The sequence below is a fragment of the Corvus kubaryi genome, unplaced genomic scaffold (assembly GCF_017639235.1).
Source record: "Corvus kubaryi isolate FWS band 111438036 unplaced genomic scaffold, C.kubaryi_AGA036_p1.0 138, whole genome shotgun sequence".
NCBI classification, from domain to species: domain Eukaryota; kingdom Metazoa; phylum Chordata; class Aves; order Passeriformes; family Corvidae; genus Corvus; species Corvus kubaryi.
The window spans coordinates 22,798,490-22,806,891 of NW_024580672.1; the positions used below are offsets into that span (position 1 = coordinate 22,798,490).

Below are 8,402 nucleotides of genomic sequence, written 5' to 3' on the forward strand. Positions count from 1 at the left end.
CTTTCTCCGAGCTCTGAGTGTGGCCACGGCAGTGGGGCCGGAGCACATCCCTGCCATGAAAAGCCTGCACACATCCCACACCTTCATTAGGGCTGCTGTTAATCGGACCTGAGGCCCCACTTCCACTTTCAACCGTTTTAGACCCAAATTACAGAAAATTTCCAACTCAAAAGGATAATCTCCTGTCAGAAAGAGAACAGCAGGCACAGTGAACACTTTAAAAGCTTTGGAGATATAAAGATTTATTGTATTTCCCAACAAGCCAGAAGCTTTGATTAAAAGTTAAAAATAGAAAATAGGGATGGAATTAAGTTGTAAAAGATCCCCCTCAAAAAATAATTTTTATACTGTTGCTATGGTTCAAAATTTTTTCATGGTAAGTCTCATTTTTCCTTTAAAAATTGATCAGAATTCATTTCTTAATAAACTCATTGAGAATTATTTTCTAAATTCAGGACAGAATTTGCAAAAAGGATGGTTTTGTAATATTACACAGAATCATAAAAAATAACAGAATGGCCTGGGTGGGAAGGGACCTTAAAGCTCATCCAGCTCCACCCCTGCCATGGGCAGGGACACCTTCCACTGTCCCAGGCTGCTCCCAGCCCCAGTGTCCAGCCTGGAGGTTCAGGAAAGCCAGCCCTGAGAGAGAAGATGTGTGGGACTCTTCCTGCTTTGGGAGTGCTCCTACAAGAGCAGCACCTCCATTTCCACTGTCCTTTCCCACACATGGTTTTCATTAGCATCGGCTGGGTGCCAGCTCCCGTGGATTTGCAGTTTTGCGGTATCCGAGCTTGACAATCCCATGATCCTATGATTATGCCTGCCCAGTCTTTTCTGAAGGTTTGGGGCCTTAAGCGGACACTCAAACCCTGTTTGTGTGCACAGCTCAAGACAGGCCCTTACTGTGCACATCTCAGCCCTGGACAGGAGCTCATTTCCCTGTGATTCCCTGCAGAATAAATGGGGATCAAACCTGTGGATGGCCCCCGAGGGCAGCACTGGAGCCAGGAGCTGGGGCTGCATGCAGGGGCTGTGTGGAGGGCCCGTGTGCTCACGGAGAACATTGCTCACAAAAGCTGCTAGCACAGCCTGTTTTCTGCTCAGGCGAGCAAGGTATCCTCACAGGAGAGGCTGGGTAGCTTGGAAATAGCAAATTTTTATGCATGATGTAATTCACTGGAAGCTTCACCGAGCTGGAAGTGCCTGACCTTTTGGTCTTTGGCAAATAAATGAACAGCCCTGAGGAAGCTCGGGAGTTCTGTGCGCTCAGTGCAGGACAGGGCACCTGAAGGACTGAGGAGTTAAAGCATTTCTTTCATTATTTTCACTTTAAGGAATCAGGACTTGGGGAAAAAAACCCAGGTAATAAACATATTTTAAGTGTTGGTCAAAAAAACCCTTCAAAATATATTTGCACAAAGGTTCAAAGAGGTGTCTCTGCAAGGTGGGAAATTCATATGAACTTTGCCCAGCTATTAATTAAGACTGGAGGGAGTGGGAGACGGGTTTTGTAGCCATCACATCTACTTTCATCAGCCATCTAAAAAAGGTAATTCTGCTTTCAGAGAGATGCTGTGTGAGGATCTCTCTTCTTCCCAGGAGAATTCCTGAAAAAGGAATTGTGCAAGTGCTTCTGCCTTCCCTCCAGACCTACCTATTTAAAGCTTCTAATCTGACATCTAATACTGATGGGTCCCTATTTCCTTCTCATGCATTGGAATTTGTTTCAGATATAAAAGGAGATGGAAATGAAAAAAAAAAAAAAAGTCTGGTTCTGTCTAGTCAGCTCTAGGAATTACCTGGAACATAACTCTGGTTGTGTCTGCAGGACTGAGGCTTGTACTGTGAAGTGGGAAGTGCTGGGAAAGCCATTATCCCAAACCCTATCCAATGGGATTATCCCCCTCTGCCACACTGACACTGGCAAACAGCAAAACCTGAAACAGGAATTCAAACTTAAAGCCTAGAAAAGGAATTAAAGCTTTCAAAAATTCCCAGGAAGCAGCTCACTCCCAAATAAATAACAAGTATCAGCTTTTCTCCCATCCAAGGCGTCCCAACAAAGGCTTTGAGGATCAAACGCACCCAGGAGTGAATGAAATGGCCCAAAGCAGTGCTGGGATGCTGCACGGGTCAGCAGATGAGCAGGGAGGAAGGCACAGGCTCCACACCAGATCTGGAGACCATCAGGCAATCACCAGGGTCAGTCATCCTTTCCACTGGACACCACGTCCTGCTCAACATGGAAAATTCAAATTACTGAGATAGCTCAACATCCTCAGTTTAAAAGGAAAAGCAAAACGGGAATATGGAATCAGCCTTTTGTGAGTGCTGGCTCTGGCACATCAAACCTGGGGATGGACCAAGAAAAAGGAGGGATGAAGGAAAAAAGAAGCAGATCTGAGACAATAAGAGAAGAAATCACAAGGAAAGCAAACACAAATGGGAATTTTCTCTCCTGATCATCCTCCCTTCCCCCACCCTGCCTTAGAAATACACACACAGAGCTTTCAAACATCAGCCAAGGCACTTTGGTGCTTAGTACTGAATTCTTCTTATGGTTATTTAAGTTACAAACAGGGCTACTGATTCAAAACCTGAAGTGTTAAAATTATTCCAAGTAATGCATGTCCAGCTCTGAAATCCTGAAGTTAATTTTAAACATCGCTTTCAGAAATAGGTTGCCTTGTCCTGACAGATCTATGTGGGCCATATTGTGAGGAGAACTATCAATATTTGAATAAATTTTACATGCAAGCAAACTAAAATTATCTTTACATCGATTCAGTAGCAAGTGCTCCAGTAGGAGCTGGATGAAATGGCCAATAAATTGACAAACCCACAAAACAGAATGGGAGAAACATAAAGAATGGAAAGCTGGCTGTTCCCTGCCATCTCCAATTTCCTCGGTAATGCTCTCAGGCTGTCTGTGGGCAGGAGCAGCCGCGGTTACCGGCAGTCCCCGGGCTCATCCCAGCCCTGCCCTGGCGCCGGGCGCTGCCGGGGCTCGGCTCGGCCGCACGGATCGGATCCTCCTTCCCAGAAAGGCTCTGCTGCTGCTGCTGCTGCTCCCCAGGGTCCGTCCCCCTGTGCCTGGAGCCCTCGGAGCTATAAATATTCCGTGTTTTCTCTGCGGGCCGGGCTCTCTGCAGGCAGCTCTGCCGGCTGGGGCCGTGCGGCTCCTGCTCTGAGGGGATGTCACCCTCACACCCCGCAGGGAGGGAACAAAGCCAATGCTCGTGGCTTTGTACGGGTCTGTGAGGCTGGAGCTGCTCCACAGCCCTGCACAGGTCACTGAAAGCTCTGTCAGCACAGAGCTGACAATGGCCCAGCACAGCCTTTTCTCGGGCCCGCTCCTCGCAGCCGCCGTTCAGCCCCTGCTCCGACCGCCTCCCCTGCCCCTGAAAGGGGGCTGAGCTCTGCCTTGGCACCAGGGCTGGCACCCGGCCCAGCAGGAGCTGGGGCAGGGTTTGGGGATGACCGCGATCCTGCCAGCCCCAGCTAACGGGGTCCGAGTCGGGGGAAAGGATGGGGTGAGCTCCTACCCGAGCTCGCACCGGGTCTGCTCCTCTCCAGACGCTCAGCATTCAGTGCCAGTCACAGAAATGTCATGGGGAAATTTCCTGTTACATCAAACAGTTCCTTTTTGCCTAAAAAAACCCAAACAAAAGCGCCGTTATTCAGTGTAAGGTGTGACTGTAAGAGCCCTGTCTCCCCCTGCCCCAGCCCTGCTCAGTGCGCGGCACCCAGAGCCGGCACGGGCAGGGGAAGGGATCCACGGTACTGAAATCACCATTGGAAACAGCACTTTTCTCATTCTTCATTAGAACTCACAGGATCCCAGCCTGCTTCGGGTTGGAAGGGACCCTAAAGCCCATCCCATTCCCACCCCTGCCATGGCAGGGACACCTCCCACTGTCCCAGGCTGCTCCCAGCCCCAAGGTCCAGCCTGGCCTTGGGCACTGCCAGGGATCCAGGGGCAGCCCCAGCTGCTCTGGGCACCCTGTGCCAGGGCCTGCCCACCCTCCCAGGGAACAATTCCTGCCCAATCTCCCATCCAGCCCTGCCCTCTGGCACTGGGAAGCCATTCCCTGGGTCCTGTCCCTCCATGCCTTGTCCCCAGTCCCTCTCCAGCTCTCCTGGAGCCCCTTTAGGCCCTGCAAGGGGCTCTGAGCTCTCCCTGGATCCTTCTCTTCTCCAGGTGAGCACCCCCAGCTCCCCCAGCCCATTGACTCCCCTGGTTTGGGTTCTCTTGGGGCAACAGGACGATTTTATAACCTCCATAAACAATGGGAGAGGCCAAGCTCTGAGCACAGCCTGGGTAAGTGGAGATGCCTGGGGTAAGTGGAGATGCCCCACCTAGGAAACTTCGTTTTGATTTTTATTTATTTACATACTCCAATATTTCTAAACATTCAATTAAAACACACCTTTGATGAACAAATCTCTCCATGCTAATAATCTTTAAAATATCCCAGGCTCCCTAAAATCTGAGCTTCAAGGAGAAAAACCGGCACTTGCTGCAACCCGTGAAAAGTTAATTTTTTCATGCTTCTGCCTCTTCCATTTTCCAGCCTTATTTCTATTCCTAATTACAGAAACTTGAGAGTGATCCAGAAATACAAAGAGGAGCAGTTTAATTTGGAGACATTAAGGGAATTTAAAATGTCTTGCTTTTTGCCTCAAAACTGAATTCAGGTGAGGGAAAAGTAAGTAAGCAAAATATATATTTTTTAATCCTCCATGTACCCCTCTATTAACCACAATTACAGCACTTCAAAGCACATTAATTTCCTGCTTTTAAGTTTTCTATAGCAACAGTTTGTTGAAAGAGTTTCATTTTATTATATTGTGCCAATACTACACTGGTAGAAATTTCAATCCTGTTAGACAGAAAGAAGTGAAAAAAATTACATTAACAATGAGAATAAAGAAATTGAAACTCTCAATGGCTCTATTTATGGCATTTTTCTGTGGAGTTTTTTTTAAACCTCTTTCTTCTACCAGCTTGATGCCGCCTCTTTAATGCAGCTTGCATTTTCCAGGGGAAGCAGCTGAATGGAGGGAAGGGAAACCCAGGAGCAGCTTCCCTCCCACTCCTGCTCCCACGCAGCACACGGGGGCTGCAGGGCCAGAGGCCAGGACGTGGAGACACTGGAAAAGCAGCCACAGGCACATCCGTGGGGGGTGGGTGGATCCAGGGCTCGCACATGGTCAGGTTCCTGATGGGCTTTCACGTGGCCTCGTCCACCTGGACACCTCTTCTCTGGTTCTGCATCCAGCCCTGGAGCCCCAAACTCAAGAAGGACGTGGAGCTGCTGGAGAGAGGCCAGAGGAGGCCATAGAGCTGCTCCCAGGGCTGGAGCCCCTCTAGAGCCAGGCTGGGAGAGCTGGGGGTGCTCACCTGGAGAAGGGAAGGATCCAGGGAGAGCTCAGAGCCCCTTGCAGGGCCTAAAGGGGCTCCAGGGGAGCTGGAGAGGGACTGGGGACAAGGCATGGAGGGACAGGACCCAGGGAATGGCTTCCCAGTGCCAGAGGGCAGGGCTGGATGGGATATTGGGCAGGAATTGTGCCCTGGGAGGGTGGGCAGGCCCTGGCACAGGGTGCCCAGAGCAGCTGGGGCTGCCCCTGGATCCCTGGCAGTGTCCAAGGCCAGGCTGGACATTGGGGCTGGGAGCAGCCTGGCACAGTGGGAGGTGTCTCTGCCATGGCAGGGGGGGCACTGGATGGGCTTTGGGGTCCCTCCCAACCCAAACCAATCTGGGATTCTCTGGCTTTGCTCCCCTTCTGCAGACACTCACTGTGACACAAGGGACAGCAGGGACCTGGAGAGCCCTGAGCACTCAAGGGACCAGCAAAGACCTGCAGCACTTGGTGTCACCCTAACTCAGCAGAGTAATTGGCAATGAGTTCTGCTTAACCACTTCTCCTAAGATAAGTTGGAAAAATTCAATAAAACTTGTGTTAAGCTGATTCCACGCTGCAGTACAAACAAAGTGTGGAGCAGCCTAATCCTCTTACACCAGGGAACAGGCTCCTAAAGTCATTATTTAATAAGATTAAATACTGCAGGTCATAAAAATTAATTTATACAGCTGCCATGGTTTAAAAACTATATGTCTGCAGAGTGGGACAAATTCCTTTCCTGTGGAGAAGCAATGGTGAGCACAAGCTGTGGCTGCCCCTGGATCCCTGGCAGTGCCAAAGGCCAGGTTGGATGGGACTTGGAGCAACCTGGGATAGTGGGAGGTCCCTGCCCTGCCCATGGCACGGCCCTGAAACCTCCTCTTTGAATGCAAACATTCACTTAAAATTGTTTTTAAATTTTTTTTAAAAATCCCTTTCAGGCACAGAGCTCCTGAAGTCCCTCCCAGCCACATTCATTTCACCAAAAAGGAGGAAAGTAAAGGCTGGGACTTCATGAGGCCTTTTCTCTTCTTTGCCCAAACCTTGCTTAAACTTGCTATTCCTTGCCCCAATTTACCAAATTTTGCTCATGAGACATAAAAGAGGGAGGGAAGAGACGATAAAGACGCCCATCAGCATTCCTCTGCTCACTCATGAAACTTCAGATACTGTGTTAAATTCTTTGAACCCAGAAAGAACAAAAGTGTTTCTTACGTTAAAAAAGGAAGAAATACAAACACATATAAATATAGAAATAAATAAATAAAATTTTATATGTATCTAAAGCCCTGCTTACACTGCCTCTGTTTGCATTTGGAGACACTGATCCTAATCCTAATCCCTAAAGCTTTAACCCTAATTAGGCCTAACCTGGCCCTGATGCTCCCGGGTGCTGTTATCTGGGGGAACATCAGCCACACCACAGGCGGTGCCTTGGCTGCTGCTGTGCTCCATGTCTTGCAGTCAGGGAATTGTGAGGCTGGAAAAGCCCTCTCAGATCATTGAGTCCAACCATCCCAGCACTGCCCAGGCCACCACTGCCCCATGTCCCCAAGTGCCACCTCCACAGGGCTTTTAAAGCCCTCCAGGGATGGGGACTCATCCCTGCCCTGGGCAGCTCTGCCAGGGCTGGGCAGCCCTTCCCATGGAGAAATAATTCCAAATACTCAATCCAGACCTCTCCTGGCCCAGCTTGAGGCTGTGTCCATCCTCTAACCCACCCCAAAGAGAAATGCAGCAATCTCTCCAATTAAAACAATCCATCATCATTTGGGCACTGTACATGAAAGAGCAGAAGCTGCAGACACAAAGGATTCTCACCACTGGCATTTTCTAAAACAGTATTTCAAAAAACAAGAAACCCTTCCATCACCTCCTGGAAACGCCAGCTTGCAGAGAAATAAATATCTCTTTTGTATCAAAGTGATTCCCAATCCCTTTGATAAATCTTACCACTGTGCAGTTGAAACAACCCCATGAAGGGCTGGAAGAATCATCTAAATGCGTCTGAACAACTCTGTTTATTTTGTATTCCAGAGTGCATCGCACCAGCCCGCAGAGCTCTTCCATTAGTCTTTAAAAATAGTATTAAAGGACATTTCCGTCTATTTAAATTATGTCTATTTTCATTTAAATGAGTTGCTAAATAACAAGCTCCATGCCAGCATTATGCTGGAGTGTGTGACTGCGAGAAATACACTTCAAACAAAACAAATTAGGGAACCTGGAAATTACTACAGCAGAGCAAGGACATATTCTTGGGCAAAAGTAAACAGAGAACAACAGCAAGTCATCAAAAATATGATAATAAACCCCCCGTGCTCTGTGCATGAGGAACGGCACATATGGAGCAGCTCATTCCACTCCTGTGAGGGCTTTATTTATAAAACAATGCACAAAATTGGCAGTTTCCTTCCGTAACTGGAGAGGGACTAATTACCTTCCCCTGGCCTGGTTTCTCACTCCCAGCACTGCACTGGGAATTCCGAGCTCAGAGCAGGACAGCGGGAGCACATCCCACCCACCATCCGTCACCTGGCACAGCATTCCTGGGACAGCCCAGGGCTCCCCAGCCCAGCCCACTGCAAAACCAGGGCTCAGACTGGCACAACTGAGTTTCCCTGGCAGGCTCAGGGACAGCATGGACAGTTCTCCCAGAGCTCTCCGCCCTGGAGGTGTGGGATTTACAGGAGCTGGATAGAATCAAGTGGAAACAACAAACACAAAGCCATTAGGCTGGGACTCCCAGAGGTCACCTCCTGTGCTGCTGCCATCACACACTTTTCTCCAGTTTGTAAAAAATATTGGGATTGACCTCTATAGGACTGAAATCTCATGGGGATCTCATGGGAATAAAGTCTGGCTCTGCTGGCTTAGAATCAGATTTATGGAATCACAGAATCATGGAATCCCAGACTGGTTTGGGCTGGAAGGGACCCCAAAGCCCACCCAGTGCCAGCCCTGCCGTGGCAGGGACACCTCCCACTGTGCCA

At 49.1% G+C, this 8,402-nt stretch overlaps 1 long non-coding RNA gene across 1 annotated transcript; it reads right to left on the bottom strand.

The window, feature by feature from the left end:
• Nucleotides 1-307: 307 nt before the first annotated feature.
• On the bottom strand, nt 308-3,806 carry LOC121659881. The gene is made up of 3 exons (XR_006014494.1): nt 3,549-3,806; nt 2,089-2,236; nt 308-1,940 (listed from the first exon to the last, which is right to left on the bottom strand). It is a non-coding gene; the product is annotated as an uncharacterized LOC121659881 (long non-coding RNA).
• Nucleotides 3,807-8,402: the final 4,596 nt, after the last annotated feature.